The sequence below is a fragment of the Chiloscyllium plagiosum genome, unplaced genomic scaffold (assembly GCF_037043375.1).
Source record: "Chiloscyllium plagiosum isolate Xiang-an unplaced genomic scaffold, Cpla_swu_hap1 HiC_scaffold_22, whole genome shotgun sequence".
NCBI classification, from domain to species: Eukaryota; Metazoa; Chordata; class Chondrichthyes; order Orectolobiformes; family Hemiscylliidae; genus Chiloscyllium; species Chiloscyllium plagiosum.
This window is the reverse complement of record NW_028270160.1, coordinates 68,800,884-68,817,667: the sequence shown is the minus strand read 5'-3', so window position 1 is coordinate 68,817,667 and position 16,784 is coordinate 68,800,884. Positions and strand designations below refer to the sequence as shown.

Sequence of the window (16,784 nt, the reverse complement as noted above, 5' to 3'; positions counted from 1 at the left end):
AATGTGTGATCATATTTTCCCAGGAGAGATACAACAAAATATAATACGATGTCTCTGGATATGTCTCATCTCTCATTTTGAGACAATTCGGACAGATGCCAGCAGCAGGAAGGGAGAGGTTGTTTCACAAACAATAAAATGTATTTTGCAAACATAATGATCTCAAAAATATACGACACCATCCTTGTCATTGTTGGTGTACCCGGTAAGTCTTGGAACAACTTAAGTTACATAAGTCTATATTTCCGATCTGCATTTACTGATGATTTAATTTCCATTTAGCAAGGCAAATCCCAATGTCAGATGAAAGTGCTCTCACTTAGAGTTTAAAGTGAATTGTTTGTCGATTCGGAAGTTTCTCAGTAACGTGTAGTGGCGTCTGTTTCTCTGTACTGTGCAGAATGGGTTGACACTGAGGCCTCAATGAAGAAGTTTGGCTGAGCACCGGCCCCAGCTTGTCTAGAAAGGGTTTAGCAAGACCATTCTCTCTCCATGGTCACTTAAAGCCTGCTCTCAGTCAGCTGGATTAGATTGGGTACCCTGTGACATGGTGGCTCAGTGGTTAGCATTGCTGCCTCACAGCACCAGTGACCTGGGTTCAATTCCTGCCTCTGGTGATTGTCTGAATGGAGTTTGCATGTTCTCCCTGTGTCTGTGTGGGTTTCCTCACACAATCTAAACATGTGTAGGTGAGGTGAATTGACCATGTTAAATTGCATACAGTGTTAGGTCCATTAATTAGTGTCAGTGTGGACCTTTTGGGCCAAATGTTTCCACCCTGTAGAAAATCTAATCATGATAGGGGTGGATCAGCCTAGATGGCTTTGACCACCTTGAGTTTTTGTCAGTCAGTGGATGCCTGGGGTTATGATATTTGTGAGGACAGATCATTGGGAAGGGTATTGAACACAAGGTTCCAACTACAATGTAGATTGTTGAAATTATGTGAATGCTATGTGAGGTGTGCCATTTGTAAAATGATGCACAGTGCTGTGGTGCAGAGCCCAATAGGATAAGCGCTGAGGTCTGGAGTTTTAGGAGCCTCAGAGGATCAAATTGTCCAACAGGATGTTTTCTATCTTGCCTTTTCTTGCTTTATCCTTTGATGTTCCCCAAATGATAATGTGAAGGTCCTCCAATTTGCGTTCATTTGGGATTATTATTTAGACTTTAGCTGTCAGTTTAAATATGTAATTGCTATCATTATTATTCACATTATTGTTATAACATTATTATTAAGACTATTTTGTCAGGACTGATGTTTTAGAGACAAAAACTCCTGGATATATTTTTAGACGGATTCACCTTGAGGCTGGAGTGTTACACCATGTACTGCAGTACTCCATCAACTTTGTGAAACCTCTGTCATTGTACCTGGCTCAGAACGGTGGAGATTGGGTGGTACAACATAATTTTTTGTAGATGAAAGACATTTTGGTTTGGGGTGACTGATGTGCAATTTCGGATATTTGATATAGTTGTGCTGTTCAGAGGCTCCAATCAGGATCAAGAACATCCGGCCGTATGGAGAGAAAGTCAGCCCTGCTACTGTGACACCCAACTGACCTGATGTTCAGTATTGAGGGACTTGCTGCATTAGATACTGTATCAGGATCACCAATTGAATCATAGTCCATCAACAGCATACTGCTGAACAGATATTAAAATAAACTATTGGAGATTATTCTTAGGGATAGGGTTTACATGCATTTGGAAATGCAGGGCCTAATTAGGGACAGTCAGCATGGCATTATGCAAGGCAGGTCATGTCTTACTAACTTGATTGAATCTTTTGAGAAAGTGACAAAGGTAATCGATGAGGGTAGAGCAGTGGATGTTTCTGCATGGATTTCACTAAAGGCGCCCGCTATGGTCCCTCACGGTGGGCTCATCCTGAAGATTACACTACATTGGATCCATGGTAAGGTGGCAGCTTCGATTCCCATAGAAAGCAGAGGACAGTGAGGAAAGGTGTTTTTCTGGCTGGAGGTTCGTGACTTGTGGTATTCCTTAGGGTTCCATAATGGGACCTCTGCCCTTTGTTTATTTGCAGATGATAGAACGATCAGTGAAGTTGTGAATAAGGTTGTCAAAGATACAGTGGAGATCAATTGCCGTTATGGGTGGAAAGGTGGCAGATGGAGTTTAATCTGGGTAAGTAGGAGGCGCTGCACTTTAGAAGATTGAATGTTAGGGAAAAGATATACTGTTAATGGCAGAACCCTGAACAGCATTGATGTACAGTGATCTTGGTGTTCAAGTCCATAGCTCCCTGCAAGTGACCATGCAAGTAAATAGGGTAGCAAAGATGATGTATGGTCAGCTTGCCTTTATTGGCTGATAAATTGAGTACAAGAGTCAAGATGTCATGTTTCAGCTTTATAAAGACTGTTCCTGTGCTGTACAGCTCGATGTTCTGAGTTCTCATGTGAATCATCTGTCGACCCTGATTTACAAGATGCTCTTTGTCTCATGGTGTAGGACATCATTGCACCGATTGTCACATAGGATGCCTGTCCAAACCCCAGTAATTGTGGTTTACACCATCGAGACAGATTTGCATAGACATATCAGTTCCTACAGTTATAAGGTGAGATATTACATCAATGCTATTCAAGATCTTACTGATCAATTTGAGCCAATCTACCCTTAGAAATGTTGTCATATTTTCCTCCCATTCTGAATGATTGGAAAGCTGAGGTGAGTGGGAATGACTGCTCACCTGTATTCACTTTGTGGGAAGTCACTCATGTCTTAACCCTGGCCATTCAGGGAACTGACCCCACACAGGGCAGTTCAGTGCATTCAGCCCCTGCTGGTTGGATAAAAGTTTTCATGTTGATTGAATCTCTATATCAATATGAGGTGGTTTATTGGAGATCACACGGAGATGCTGAGTAATCTCAGACTGTTTTGTAGCTATCGAGGAATCGAATTTAAATTGGGAGTAGAAGAGAGAGATAGTATAGAAGGGTCTTGCTGATGCCAGCTAGCACTTGGAAGTTTATAAATGTTTGCAGTAACAGTAACACCGAGCTGAATGTTCCCACAGTACATTGTAAATGTCAGGACTGCTTCATCAACACTGCTGCCTGGGGCATGTCTGGAACATTGTGTTTTACATCAGGGGAGTAATACAGTGGGTCAAACTCTTTCATGCAATAATGACACCGTTCTTCAATTCCATAATGATTCACTTGAAGGAAAATACAGTGTTCGATATATTGTGTCACCATAGTTTTACCAGACCATAGGGCTCTCATTAGAGAGAAGAGGCTGCTGGTGATTTAACTTGAGGGCCACCAGACCTCAGATGAGGGAAGAGGTTGAGAAGGAGAGTCCTTCATGGTAACCTCAAGCCAGTGATGAGAATTAAGCCGATGCTGTTAGCATCATACTGCTCTGCAAACCAACAATCCAGCCAACTGAGCTCAACCCATTCCCATGGAATGTTGGATGACAAGATATTAAACAAATTTCATTTGACAGCCAAGGGAACGATGTCAGATTCAGAGAACATGTGTTGCTGCCATAATGCCAGAGGTTAGTACAATACAGAAGACTGAATGTTCTGGGGCGATGGGCTCTCTTCAAGTATTTATTTCTTCTCTTCAAGTTCAGTCTTTACCTCCCCAGAGGATCCACCTCTCAGATGTGGGCTACTCTCTCAATGCTGAGCCATTGGTGTGCATGACAAATACATTTAACCCTCGACTTACTGGCCACTGAACTGGGCAGTACAAATTCCTAATGTGTGATATCAATGTACACATTTAGCATTTACAAACTAACCCTGTGGTGTAATTTGTCAACTGAGAACAACAAAAAAAAAGGTTTTATTGCCCACAGGCGCTCTTCATTGCCACTGATTTACTGGATTGATGTGTGATACTGAATCAAGTCTCCGGAAATCACTCTGAATGAAGGCATTAATGATCATGGAACTGAACTGTATTGGGATCACTAACATCAGGCTGGACCCTCTGATTGCAATGGTGTCTTGTTGTTGGGACAATCCATCACTGTAGAGCTGAATTGCAGAGCTGATTTCCAGAAATGTGGTGACACTGATTACCTTTGACATCAAGACCACACTTTGTCAAGTGTGGCATCAGGAGCCCAGGCAAAACTAGAATGAATGGGGTATCAGGAAGTAAACTCCGATGGATGGAGTCAAAACTGGCACAGAGTGGTTCTTAGAGGTCAGTCTTCACATCTCCTGGTCATTTCTGCAGCAGTTCCTCAGAGTAGTGCTCTAGGCCCAACCATCTTCGGCTGCTTCATCAATGACTTGCCCTCCGTCAGAAAGTCAGAAGTGGGGATGTTTGCCGATAATTGTACAATGTTCAGCACTATTCGCAACTCATCTGATACTGAAGAAATCAATGTTTGAAGGGAGCAAGATCTCAACAATAGCATGGAATTAGTGAATCCCTACTCTGCAGACAGAGGCTATTCAGCCTATTGGGTCAGCACCAACCCTCCGAAGACCATCCCACACCACCTCCCTACTGGCGTAATTCTGCATTTACCATGGATAAACTACCGATCCTGCACAGCTTTGGACTGTGAGATGAAACCATTGAAACCAAAACCACACATACAGGTAAACTCCATGCAGATGGTCCTTCAAGGCTAGAACCTAAACTTGGGCGCCTGGTGCCGTGAGACAGCATTGATTACCACTGTGCGGCCAGATATGCTGGGTATCTGGGCTTGGGCTGAAAAATGGCAGATAAGATTCACGCCATACAAATGCAAGGCAATGACTATCTGTGATAAGAGATGACCTTCCCTCCACACCTTGACATTCAATGGTGTTAACATCAGTGAATCCCCCATTATCAATATTGGCCAGAAATTCAACTGGCCTCACCCCATCAATACAGTGGCTGGGACAGCAGGTCAGAGGCTCAGAATACTGTAGCAAACAAATCACCTCCTGACTCCCCAAACCCTGTCCACCACCTGCAAGGCACAAGTTAGGGGCGTGATGGAATACTCCCCAATTGCTTGGATGAGTGAAACTTCAACAAAACTGATGGATCTTGACACCATCGTAAACAAAACAGTGCATTTGATTAGCACTACATCCACAAACAGCCACTATCTTCACCACTGACAGCAGTGTGTTCAGTCTACAGGATACGTGCAGAAATTCACTAAAAGTCCTTAAACAGCACTGTCCAAAACGATGATTAGTACCATCTAGAAGAACAAGGACAGTGGATACTTGGGAACACCACCACCTGAAAGTTCCTCTCCAAGCCACTCTCCATCTTGACTTGGAAATATATCACCATGCCTTCAATGTCAGACTGGATCAAAATCCTGGAATCCATTCCCTTATGGCATTGTGGGGGCAACCTACAGCACATGGACTGCAGCAGTTCAAGAACGCAGCTCACATCACCTCTCAAGGGCAACTGAAGTTGACTAATAAATGCTGGCCAGCAAACAATTCTTTTTGTTTACTGACACACAGAATTGGTCATGAGGAATTTGTGACCCAGTGTTCTCGCTTTACTGTGGGTATCTGTAAAAGCAGCATTGTATTCAATGTGGACCATGAATAGGAAAATGCCCTCAATCGCTAATACCTTTCACTGGAGAACTGTTTTGCATGTTGGTCAATAGCCTTAAGAGAACATCTAATTCCAGTGGCATTGTGATTCAGTTAGGATCTTTCAATTAGAATTGCACTGAGTGTGGGTTCCTAGCTAAAGGGGAACAACTTACCCCAGTGTTCAGGTGTCACTGGGAGCATCTCTCAAAGTAAAATTATACTGAGTGTGGGGAGGGGAACAACTTAGCCAGTGGCCTTGCATAAGTAGGAGTATCTCTGACTATCTCTGACATGCCTTTCCCATTACTTAGTGTTCGAATGCTGAATGAATATTCTAACAAAACAAACAAGTTGTCGTCACCCTTATTCATGGAAATTCCATCTCCATATCTTGCATCGCTAAATCTTTTTAAAGTTTTGTACCCCAACTTTAGCTGTACTCGTCTTTCAAGAAACAGAGGCATACTTCTTTTTGGATGTGGTACTGTAGGGAATATTCCATCGCATTCCTGACTTGTGTCTTTGAGCTGGTGGACAGACTTTGAGGAGTCAAAAGTGAAGATGTAGTGCATTTGGATTTCAAAAGTTTTTTTTTTTTAAGTGCTGCATGGAAGGTTAATGCTCAAGACAGGAGCTCACAGGGTTGAGTTTAATGTATTAGCATGGATTGAGACTGGATTGACACACAGACGATGGAGAGTTGGGATTAATAGACATTTTGTAATTTGTGAAGTGCCATCAGAACCTGTCCCAGCATCTCAATTCCTTGCTATCTATGTTAATGACTTGAAGAAGGAAATAGAGAGTGAATGGGCAAAAAACTTGGAAGCTGGAGCTTTAATGCTGGAAAGTGTAAGGTCAAACACTTTGCTAGGAAGAATCAAAAAGCAAACAATTATAAATGGAGGAAGATTTCAAAAAGGTCAGCAAAGTGAGATTTGTGTGCAAAACAAAAGGTTAGCATGCATGTTCATCAAGTAATTAAGGATACAAGTGGAATTTGGGCTTTGTTACTATGGGTTTGAAGTGTAAATATAGGGAAGTCTTATTACAACTGTACAGATTGTTGAGACTCCACCTTTAGTACTGTGTATGATTCTGGTTTCCATATTTATGAAAGGAGATGCTGGTGTTGGAGGCAGTTCAAAAGATTCACGAGAGGGATTCCTGGGGTGAAGGGTTGACTTAGGAAAAATGATAACCAGATTAAGTCTTTACTCATTAGCATTTTGAAAAAGTAAGGGGTGATCTTATTGAAATATACATAATTCTGAGGGGGTTTGACAGGGTAGATGTTGAGATGATGTTTCCACTTATGTAGGGGTCTTGAACAAGGGAACATAGTTGCAGAATAAGGAGACACTTACAGTCAGTTCTGCTATAATGTGGTAATTCCATTCTTGTACAATCCCGTGTTATAAGAAAATTTCGTAATAAGAGCACCATTTGAACTAATGGGGCAGGAATAGTATTATAACTAAGACACACCTTAAAATTTTGCACTTGAGAAACAGTGTCTTCAATTTATCAATTGCATTATAGCAATTTTGTGCTAACGAAACACACTGTAACAGAATAACCTGTACATGAAATATTGTAAAGTATGACTGATTAATTTTACCTTCAACATAACGAGTTATTTCTGCCTGCCCTTGGTATACATGTCACTAAGACAATTCCCACTTCTAGTATTGGGAGTATTTCTATCCCTTTAGTGTGATAATGACAAACATTCTGTCTTTTTCTGGGCATTCAAACTGTGTCACACATTGACCTGTTTTTTTCCCTCAGCCTTTGACCTTCCAGCACAACCACATTTTTATTTTAGTGTGACGAACTCAGGATCATTTGACTTGGATTTACAGATGTATTGATTGTATTTATCTCAATCAGATGCTTCTCTTTTTACAGTTAAATTTTAATTACTGACAACAAATGCTCAGCTCTTATTGTCAACACATATTCACAATAAGGACTCCTTGAAAAACTGAACTCACCAAGATTACAACTCTCGCGTTTCATCCTGACCACAGATGAAGATAGTTATGGTTGATGGCGGTCAATCATCTCAGCCGTCACACATCTCTGCAGGAGTTCTTCACACTTGTACCTTGGCCTTAAAATCTGCAGCTGCCTCATCAATGCCTTTCCCTCCATTGCCATTTCCAAAGTAGAGAGGTTTGTTCATGCTTGCACAATATTCTGCACCATTTACATCTCCTTAGATAATGAAAAGATCTGTGTCATTATAATTCAGAGAGGCCAGTGTTGGACTGGGGTGTACAAAGTTAAAAATCACACAACACCAGGTTATAGTCCAACAGGTTTAATTGGAAGCACACTAGCTTTCAGAGCGACGCTCCTTCATCAGGTGATTGTGGAGGGCTCGATCGTAACACAGAACTTATAGCAAAAATTTGCAGTGTGATGTAACTGAAATTATACATTGAAGAATTGATTGTCTGTTAAGCCTTTCATCTGTTAGAATACAGATCTTTCATGAAAGAAGTGAAACTATCACTGTATTCTAACAGATGAAAGGCTTAACAGACAATCAATTCTTCAATGTATAATTTCAGTTACATCACACTGCAAATTTTTGCTATAAGTTCTGTGTTACGATCGAGCCCTCCACAATCACCTGATGAAGGAGCGTCGCTCTGAAAGCTCGTGTGCTTCCAATTAAACCTGTTGGACTATAACCTGGTGTTGTGTGATTTTTAACTGTGTCATTATACAGTGAGATAACATCTAGCTTGGTCTGGTAATTGACAAGTAACATTCGTATCCCACAAGCACAAGGGAATAGCCAACGCCAAGAAGTGAGAATCTACCAATATGCCATTGGCTTACAGTGACATTACTGTCACTGAATGCATGGCTAACAACAACCTGGCCCAACCATTGACAAGAAAATGATCTGGTCCAGCCATGCAAGTGCTGTGGACACAGGAGTATGTCAGATATTGATTACTGCAGCAATAAGCTCCCTGTCTGTCTCTCCAATCCATGTCTACCATCCAGAAAGTATAGCTTGGGTGGGATGGAATGCTTTCCAAGTGTCTCTCTGAAAGCATCTCCAACAACATTTACAAAGCACCACATTGTGCAGTACAAACAGCTGATTGATCAGATTGCCAATTACCACATTCCATACTCACTCTCTTCACTAATAACATGAATGACCCACAATGAATACCATCCACAGATGCAAAACATTACACTCGAATTGTTTTTTGACAGTACCTCACAGAACCATGACCCCTAATAGCTAGAAGAACAACAGCAGGAGTTGCATAGAAACACCATCACATGCTACTTCCCTTTCAGGATAGATTTCATTCTGACTTGGGCGGCATGGTGGCACAGTGGTTCGCACTGCTGCCTCACAGCGCCAGAGACCCAGGTTCAGTTCCCGCCTCAGGCGACTGACTGTGTGGAGTTTGCACGTTCTCCCCGTGTCTGCGTGGGTTTCCTCCAGGTGCTCCAGTTTCCTCCCACAGTCCAAAAATGTGCAGGTCAGGTGAATTGGCCATACTAAATTGCCCGTAGTGTTAGGTAAGGGGCAAATGTATGGGTGGGTTGCGCTTCGGCAGGTCGGTGTGGACTTGTTGGGCCGAAGGGCCTGTTTCCACACTGTAAAGTAATCTAATCTAATCTAATCTACTCTACATCATTGTTCCATTACTACTGCTGTCTAAACATTATGGAACTCTGCTCCAAAATATACAGGGTTTTCCTATCCACCAGATAGGAAAACCCTGTATATCCTATCCTGAAGAAGGGCTAATGCCCGAAACGTCGATTCTCCTGTTCCCTAGATGCTGCCTAACCTGCTGTGCTTTTCCAGCAACACATTTCCATCTCTGATCTCCAGCATCTGCAGACCTCACTTTCTCCTCAAAGATATCCACCAGATAATGCAGGTGTTCAAAAATGCTGCTCTCCAGTACTATCTCAAAAGCAATTAGAATTGGGCAAGAATTATTGGTCCAGACACCAAAACTCACATTTTGTGAGTACATTTAAAATTAACCAATATTCCCACATCTGAAAGAAGATAGCTCGGAACCTGAGCTGTGGTTATTGTCCAAAAGAATGTCCCACATGGGAGACAGCAGGAGAAATAACCAAGGGGAAAGTAGGGAAGCTTGGTGCTGATATCTTGCTGGATTCAGGATGTCAGCTATTCCAGTGGATGGTCCATGTCAAAGCTTATTTTGTCTTGTCCAACGAATTTCCCAACTACTACTGTCTAGAAGCCAGAAGACAGATACATTTCCCTGTCGTCTATGGGTTTATGCGTTGGTGTTCCTTACTTTAGAAAATTACACAATCAAATTCAGGATCTTTTATCTTCAAAACTGGGTCGATTTTGGGAGTTGCACGCTCGTGAAAATGAACATCACATAAGGATATCCTATCACAAGAAGTGGTCTAAAAAAAGGGAGCAATCATTTTAGAGTCACCATGAGCCCATCATTAGATTAGATTAGATTAGATTAGATTACATTACATTACAGTGTGGAAACAGGCCCTTCGGCCCAACAAGTCCACACCGACCCGCCAAAGCGAAACCCACCCATACCCCTACATTTACCCCTTACCTAACACTACGGGCAATTTAGCATGGCCAATTCACCTGACCCTGCACATCTTTGAACTGTGGGAGGAAACCGGAGCACCCGGAGGAAACCCACGCAGACACGGGGAGAACGTGCAAACTCCACACAGTCAGTCGCCTGAGGCGGGAATTGAACCCGGGTCTCAGGCGCTGTGAGGCAGCAGTGCTAACCACTGTGCCACCGTGCCGCCCACCTAACCTAACCTCATCTCCCCTAACCTTTAATATTGGCCTGAATTCAGAGAGAGCCTCTGAAGCCAGGCAATGGAACAATGTTTGGGTCTCCCACAACAAGCTTTAGTACCATTCTCATGATTTCCAAGGTGTGTGTTGGGTAACCTATGGACATTCTTAGCCCCAGCATGTGCTCTGAATCTGGGAGGAGGATCTCTGGTCACAAGGAGAGGAGCTTGTGTGAGAGAGCCTGGACATCAGGCAGGAAGCTTTGCTTCATCCCAGATAAAAAGTGTGAATTCTAAACTAGAAAGTTGCAATGAGCAATGCTGCATGGATTTGGGTGGGACCAGTGGAGTACAGTCTCAGACAGGTCAGGGACTCCGTGCCAAATATTGAAATTCTTATGATTGTGGTAGGCACCTAACCTGGGGTATGGTGCCTGGATTCACTGCTGAATACTTCCATGGATAAAATTGTTGGTATGTTCAATCCTGTACACTTGGGATGGACTCAAAATTTTATCATTTTTTAAAATTTCATATTGTGGAGTGCATCCACTCCCGGTCACTGTGAAGTGATTTAATATCCCATATTAGAGTTCATACAGTGTGGACCTAAAATTCTAGACGCAATCTGAGCTGTGGAAACTCCAAAACTGATTGCAAGAATTTTGCAATCAATGTTTGTGCTAAATGTACAACATTGTTGATTTACTCATGCAAGGTGCCTTTGTGTAGATGTTGCAGTCCTATAGGAAAATCCAACCAGTAAGAGTAACCTATAAAACAGCTCAAACCAACCACTGCCAACCCGAACAAAACATTGAATATGTGACCATCTTGCTATGAATAAACTGTCACTCATGTTCTTACCTCTGTCTTTTAAATGTGCAAATGGGTCATTTAGAGAGTTTGCTACTGAGGTTCAGATTCGAGACTTCATGTGGTTTATAACAACGACCTTCTTGCCATTACTTACTCTCTGTGCCTGAGCCCAGATTGTAACTTCAAGTCTCTTTTTCTCCTTTCTCTCTCTTACAGTGAGTCTAGTGGTGATTGCACTCTTGACTCGGGGCAAGTGTGGTCTTTCTACATGCACCATTCGCTATCTGGTGGCCATGGCAACATCTGATCTACTGTTCATCGTTTTTGATATCGTACTTGATAGATTTGTGTCTTATTATTATCCACGCTGTTTCCTGAACATCAGTCCTGTTTGCAGAGTTATCTATGTCTTGACCTGCTCAGCCATTGATTGTTCTGTCTGGTTCACTGCTGCTTTTTCTTTTGATCGATTTGTTGCAATCTGTTTTCATCAGATGAAAACTAAGTATTGCACAAAGAAAACTGCAATGAGGGTTCTAGCAACAATTTATATTTTCTTTTCCTTAAAGAACATTCCTAACTACTTCCGATTTAAACCTGGAAGGATCATCAACAATGTTCCATGGTACTGTTTTACCACACACAGTTATTATAATAGCCGTCGGTGGGCAAGTTTCAAATATTTTGAACAATTTTTAACACCAATGTTCCCATTCACTTTTATTCTATTTATCAATGTCCTGACTGTCAGACACATCTTCGAGGCAATTAAGGTGCGTGTGGAACTGAAAGGTCAGAGAAAAATAGAGAATGACCCAGAGCTGGAGAGCAGAAAGAAATCTGCCATTTTACTCTTTGCCATATGTGCAAGCTTCATACTTCTCTGGTTGGGGTACATTTTATATATGTTTAGTGCTGCTAATTCTTTGAATTACACTGCTTTTCGTACATTTAAAAGAATCGCATTCATGCTGCGGAACCTGAGTTGCTGCACAAATGCTTTTATTTATGTGGTGACGCAGAGAGCATTCAGAGACCAGTTAATATATGCAGTGAAATATCCAGTTATAAAAATAATTCAATTGAGGAATAAATCCAAGTAATGAGAGCCAACATTAGATGCAGCAGGTAATGGAACGAAGAGTCCACATGAGGAATGGAATGAAAGGAGAAAGAGGTGGAGCAACATGATAACACTACTTCATTCCCTTGCAATTTACCGGTCAGCAGAACAGGCCCACAGTGGACACAATTCCCTCGCCCTACATTTGTCCCTGGAACATCTAGATAACAAGGATACATACATCAGGATCCTACTAATCAACTGCAGCTCCGCCTTCAACATTATAATCCCAATTGAACTAATCTCAAAACTCCGAGACCAAAGGCAGTTCTACAACTGTATCCTCAGTTTCCTGACGCACAGACCGCAATCAGTGAAAGTAGCTAACTGCACCTCTTCTACAATAATTCTCAACACTGCGGCCCCGTAAGGATGCATCCTCAGCCCCCAAACACTCCCTGTACACATGACTGATTGGCCACATTTCATACGAACATCTACAAGTTTGCTGATGACATCATGGTTGTAGGCTGCATATCAAATAATGATGAGTCAGAATATAGGAAGTCGATAGCGTGCTTGGTTTCATAGTGCAATGATAACAATTTTTGTCTCAATGTCTGCAAAACAGAAGAACTGATCATTGACTTCAGGAAGCAAGATGGAGGGCAGACCCCTATCTACATCAATGGAGAGGGACGAAAGCATCAGGTTCCAATGAATAACGGTAACCAACAATGTGTCCTGGATCACAGTCAATAATTTGTTAACAATGTATAATTTTTGTGCCCTGAATAATACTAAATATAGCTTTCAAGAAAATTGTTATGCTGTTGCATGTATTGCTTTTCAAATTTTACCTATCTGTGTTGTTCAGTTACCTGACCATCGCTGGATATATTGGTCAGTTGTATAGTATGCTGTCCTGCTCAAGCCTGTTACAATAAGCATTAAAGGAAACTCTCACCTTTCACTGTCCTCACCATTCCAAATTGTTTGTGAACACTCAGTCCAGATCGATTGGTCACTTCCAACATTTATAAATAACTTTTATGATCATAAAACCTCAAAGTTATGACTTTTTGACAATTCTTGACAAAACTGGAGATATTTTGACATAACGTGATCTGATAATAATTGCGAGATATAGCTGGGTTTGATCATTGTGAATCTGTGCAGGACTTCCACTTTTGTGATTCAGGACATTGTACAATCAAAGCTACAATTCAACAAGTGGTACTGAGAGTGTATGAGAACGCATTCCAGATAATTTGTTCAAAGATAGTGAAAAAAGTTGCATGCTCATTAATGAGGAGCTTTTGCACTATTGGAGGATCATTACAAAAGGAAAGGTTGCATTGTCTCAGTCATTTAAATCAAGTGCTCCATCTCTTCTCTCAGACCATTCTCACTATTGCAAAAGATACCAGAAATGTTGTGGTTCTGTTCGCTGAGCTGGGAATTTATGTTGCAAACAGAACCACAACAACGAGCACCCGAGCTACAAATCTTCTCCCAAACTTTGAAGATACCAGAAATAGCCCGTGTGTCTTCTGGCCAATAATTCTTCCTCACAACAGAGCACTCAAGAAACAAAAGATGATCTGGTTCCAATGATATTACTGTTTGTGGAAGCTTGGTGCGTGTAAAGTAGCTGCCGTTTCCCTACGTTACAACAGGGACTGCCACTTCAGCTGGCTTAATAAACTTTATCTTTGTAAATCCCTTTGGGATGTCCTAAACTGAGAAAATCCTTCTTTCTGAAGGAATGTGGACTGAAGGACGGACAGAAACCATGGGATTACTAAGGAGGAATTTCTGGGACGTTTTGATCAAATAACATTAACGGAATGCGGTATAGTTTAAATTCAAACTAGTGCGATATAGTCTATTGATGGATTCCTCAGTGTCTGTGGAATTTGCCCTTTTCAGTGACAGTGGTCTTTTTATTTTTGGAAGGTTACATCCACGGTGCTTTGGTTTGGAGCCTGAAGCAGCAAAAATCTCAGAGCCAAATTAAAACTGAGATGAAAAGTTCATATTCAGAGTTAAGCCTGAACCCTGTTAGGATGGATCCAGGAGCAAGTGGTGGGAGAAAAAGAGAGAAAGACAGACAGAAAGACAGAGAGAGGGGATTTGGTCTGTTACCCAAAACACCAAGCAGATTAGGACTGGTGATAGACTCGAGGAGACAGGGAGAAATCACAATGTGGGGACCTATTACGGATCAGGGCAGCACAGTGGTGAAGTGGTTAGCACTACTGCTTCATGGCACTAGGAACTTGAATTTGATTCCACCCTCAGGTAACTGTCCTACTAGAGTTTATACATTCTCTCCATGCCTCCAAGCGCTCTATTTCCTCTCACAAAGATGTGCAGGCTAGATAGATTGACCATGAGAACAATGTGGTGATGGAGTGGGTCTGCTTGGGATGCTCTTCGGAGGATGCATGTGGACTTGATGGTCTGAATGGCCTGCTTCACAATTAATTAAAGATTAAATATGAACTGGAGTTTGGGTCTGGGAGAAGATTCGGAACACACAGTAATTTGTGCATCGATGCTCTGGGTTCAGAGCATCAAAGCTGAATCAATTGAAGCTCGAGATGATCCACCTCATGAGGCAAATCAATGAACTTGGATAGTGAAACAGAACACAAAATTGTGGAAAAGAGGAAGACACAGGTGAGCTTCAATGTTTCTTATTTTACAGAAAGAAGGTAAAAACATTCCATGGTTGATCCTGGGTCTGACTGGATGGCAATCAGAGCAGGATACATCGAGTGCACGGTGTAAGCATTTGACTGATGAAAATGAATGAAGTCGTCAGATGTCAGTCGTTATGGCGACCACTGAAAGGTCAGGGCCTCACAGAATGTCACAGGAATGGCAGCGGGCTGGGTGTTCATTCCAGCAGAGAGTGAACATCATGAGATTAAAAAAAAGTGTCTGAATCAATCCCACAAACACACATTCTCGTTCATCCTGGATATTACCACATTCAGCAATTCGTGGTAACAAATCTACACTGAATAAAGGGGGAGGAGTTTTCCTCAAACTGGAATGACATCATTCTCCATGTAAATGCTGCTGTAATCTCCCCTTTCATGACTGTGAACTGTGTCTGCAGGAAGAAGATAAAAATCACAACACCATGTTATAGTCCAACAGATTGATTTGGAAGCACCAGCTTTCTAAGTGCTGCTCCTTTATCACACCTGATAAAGGGCACCTCCAAGTCATGTCTGCAGGATGAGTTACAAGAGAGCGTGCAGATTTTCAAATCCACGGTCAACTCCATCCAAGTAAATAACAAATCTCAAGATTGAGAGGAAAGATATTTTTTTAAAAGCTAATGAGGAATATTGAGTACTATGGCCCCATGCTGAGAATGGTTAGCATCTCCACAAGTTCTTGAGATTGGCACCCTAGGTAATGTTGGTGGAATTGAGGGCAATGATGATGTGAAGCAGGGCATTATCTCTCCACAATACCCTCCCCTCTAATCTTCACCATCAGATTCCTCTCCCAGCCTAATCTCTCACAGGGAGCTCCACTTCAATCAGTCCCTCTCCAACTCAATTTCTGACCCGTCTTCCTCCAAGTGACATGCATTGTCTCTGGGTTCTCCTCAAATTGTTGGCAGACCAGTTCTCTACTGAACGATTTTTACCACCCTTTTCAAAAGGACGAACATAGGTATTGGCCAAGGTCTGAGGAAAAGAGTAACATTTGAGACAGTTTCTGTCCCTCATTAAGAATCAGTTCTGTGTATCTCACCGGTTTCAATAAGCCCCAATCTTTCTCAGAATAAATCTCTAGAGCATTATTCCCCAATAGGGTTTTTACAAATACATTAAGGACAAAAGGGTTACTTGGGAGAGAATAGGGCCCCTGAAATAACTGCAAGGCGGCCTTTGTGTGGAACCACAGGAAATGGGGGAGATACTAAATTAATATTTTGCATCAGTATGTACTGTGGAAAAGGATATGGAAGATATAGACTATAGGGAAATAGATGATGACATTTTGCAAAATGTCCAGATTACAGAGGAGGAAGTGCTCGATTCTTGAAATGGTTAAAAGGTGGATAAATCCCCAGGACCTGATCAGGTGTACCCGAGAACTTTGTGGGAAGCTTGAGAAGTGATTGCTGGTCTCTTGCTGAGATATTTGTATCATCGATAGTCACAGGTGAGGTGCCGGAAAGAAGGGCGGTAAGGACAAGCCAGGGAACTATAGACCAGTGGACCTGACCTCAGTGGTGGGCAAGTTGTTGGAGGGAATCTTGAGGGACAGGATGTGCATGTATTTGGAAAGGCAAGGACTGATTAGGGATAGTCAACATGGCTTTGTGCATAGGAAATCATGTCTCACAAATTTGATTGAGATTTTTGAAGAAGTAACAAAGAAGATTGATGAGGGCAGAGCAATAGATGTGATCTATATGGACTTCAGTAAGGCGTTCGACAAGGTTTCCCATGGGAGACTGATTAGCAAGGTTAGATCTCATGGAATACAGGGAGAACT

The 16,784-nt window shown here is 42.0% G+C and overlaps 1 pseudogene; it reads left to right on the top strand.

Annotated features, from left to right (window-relative positions):
* The first annotated feature begins 11,307 nt into the window (after window positions 1-11,307).
* On the top strand, window positions 11,308-12,294 carry LOC148146030 (putative G protein-coupled receptor 139; annotated as a pseudogene).
* Window positions 12,295-16,784: the final 4,490 nt, after the last annotated feature.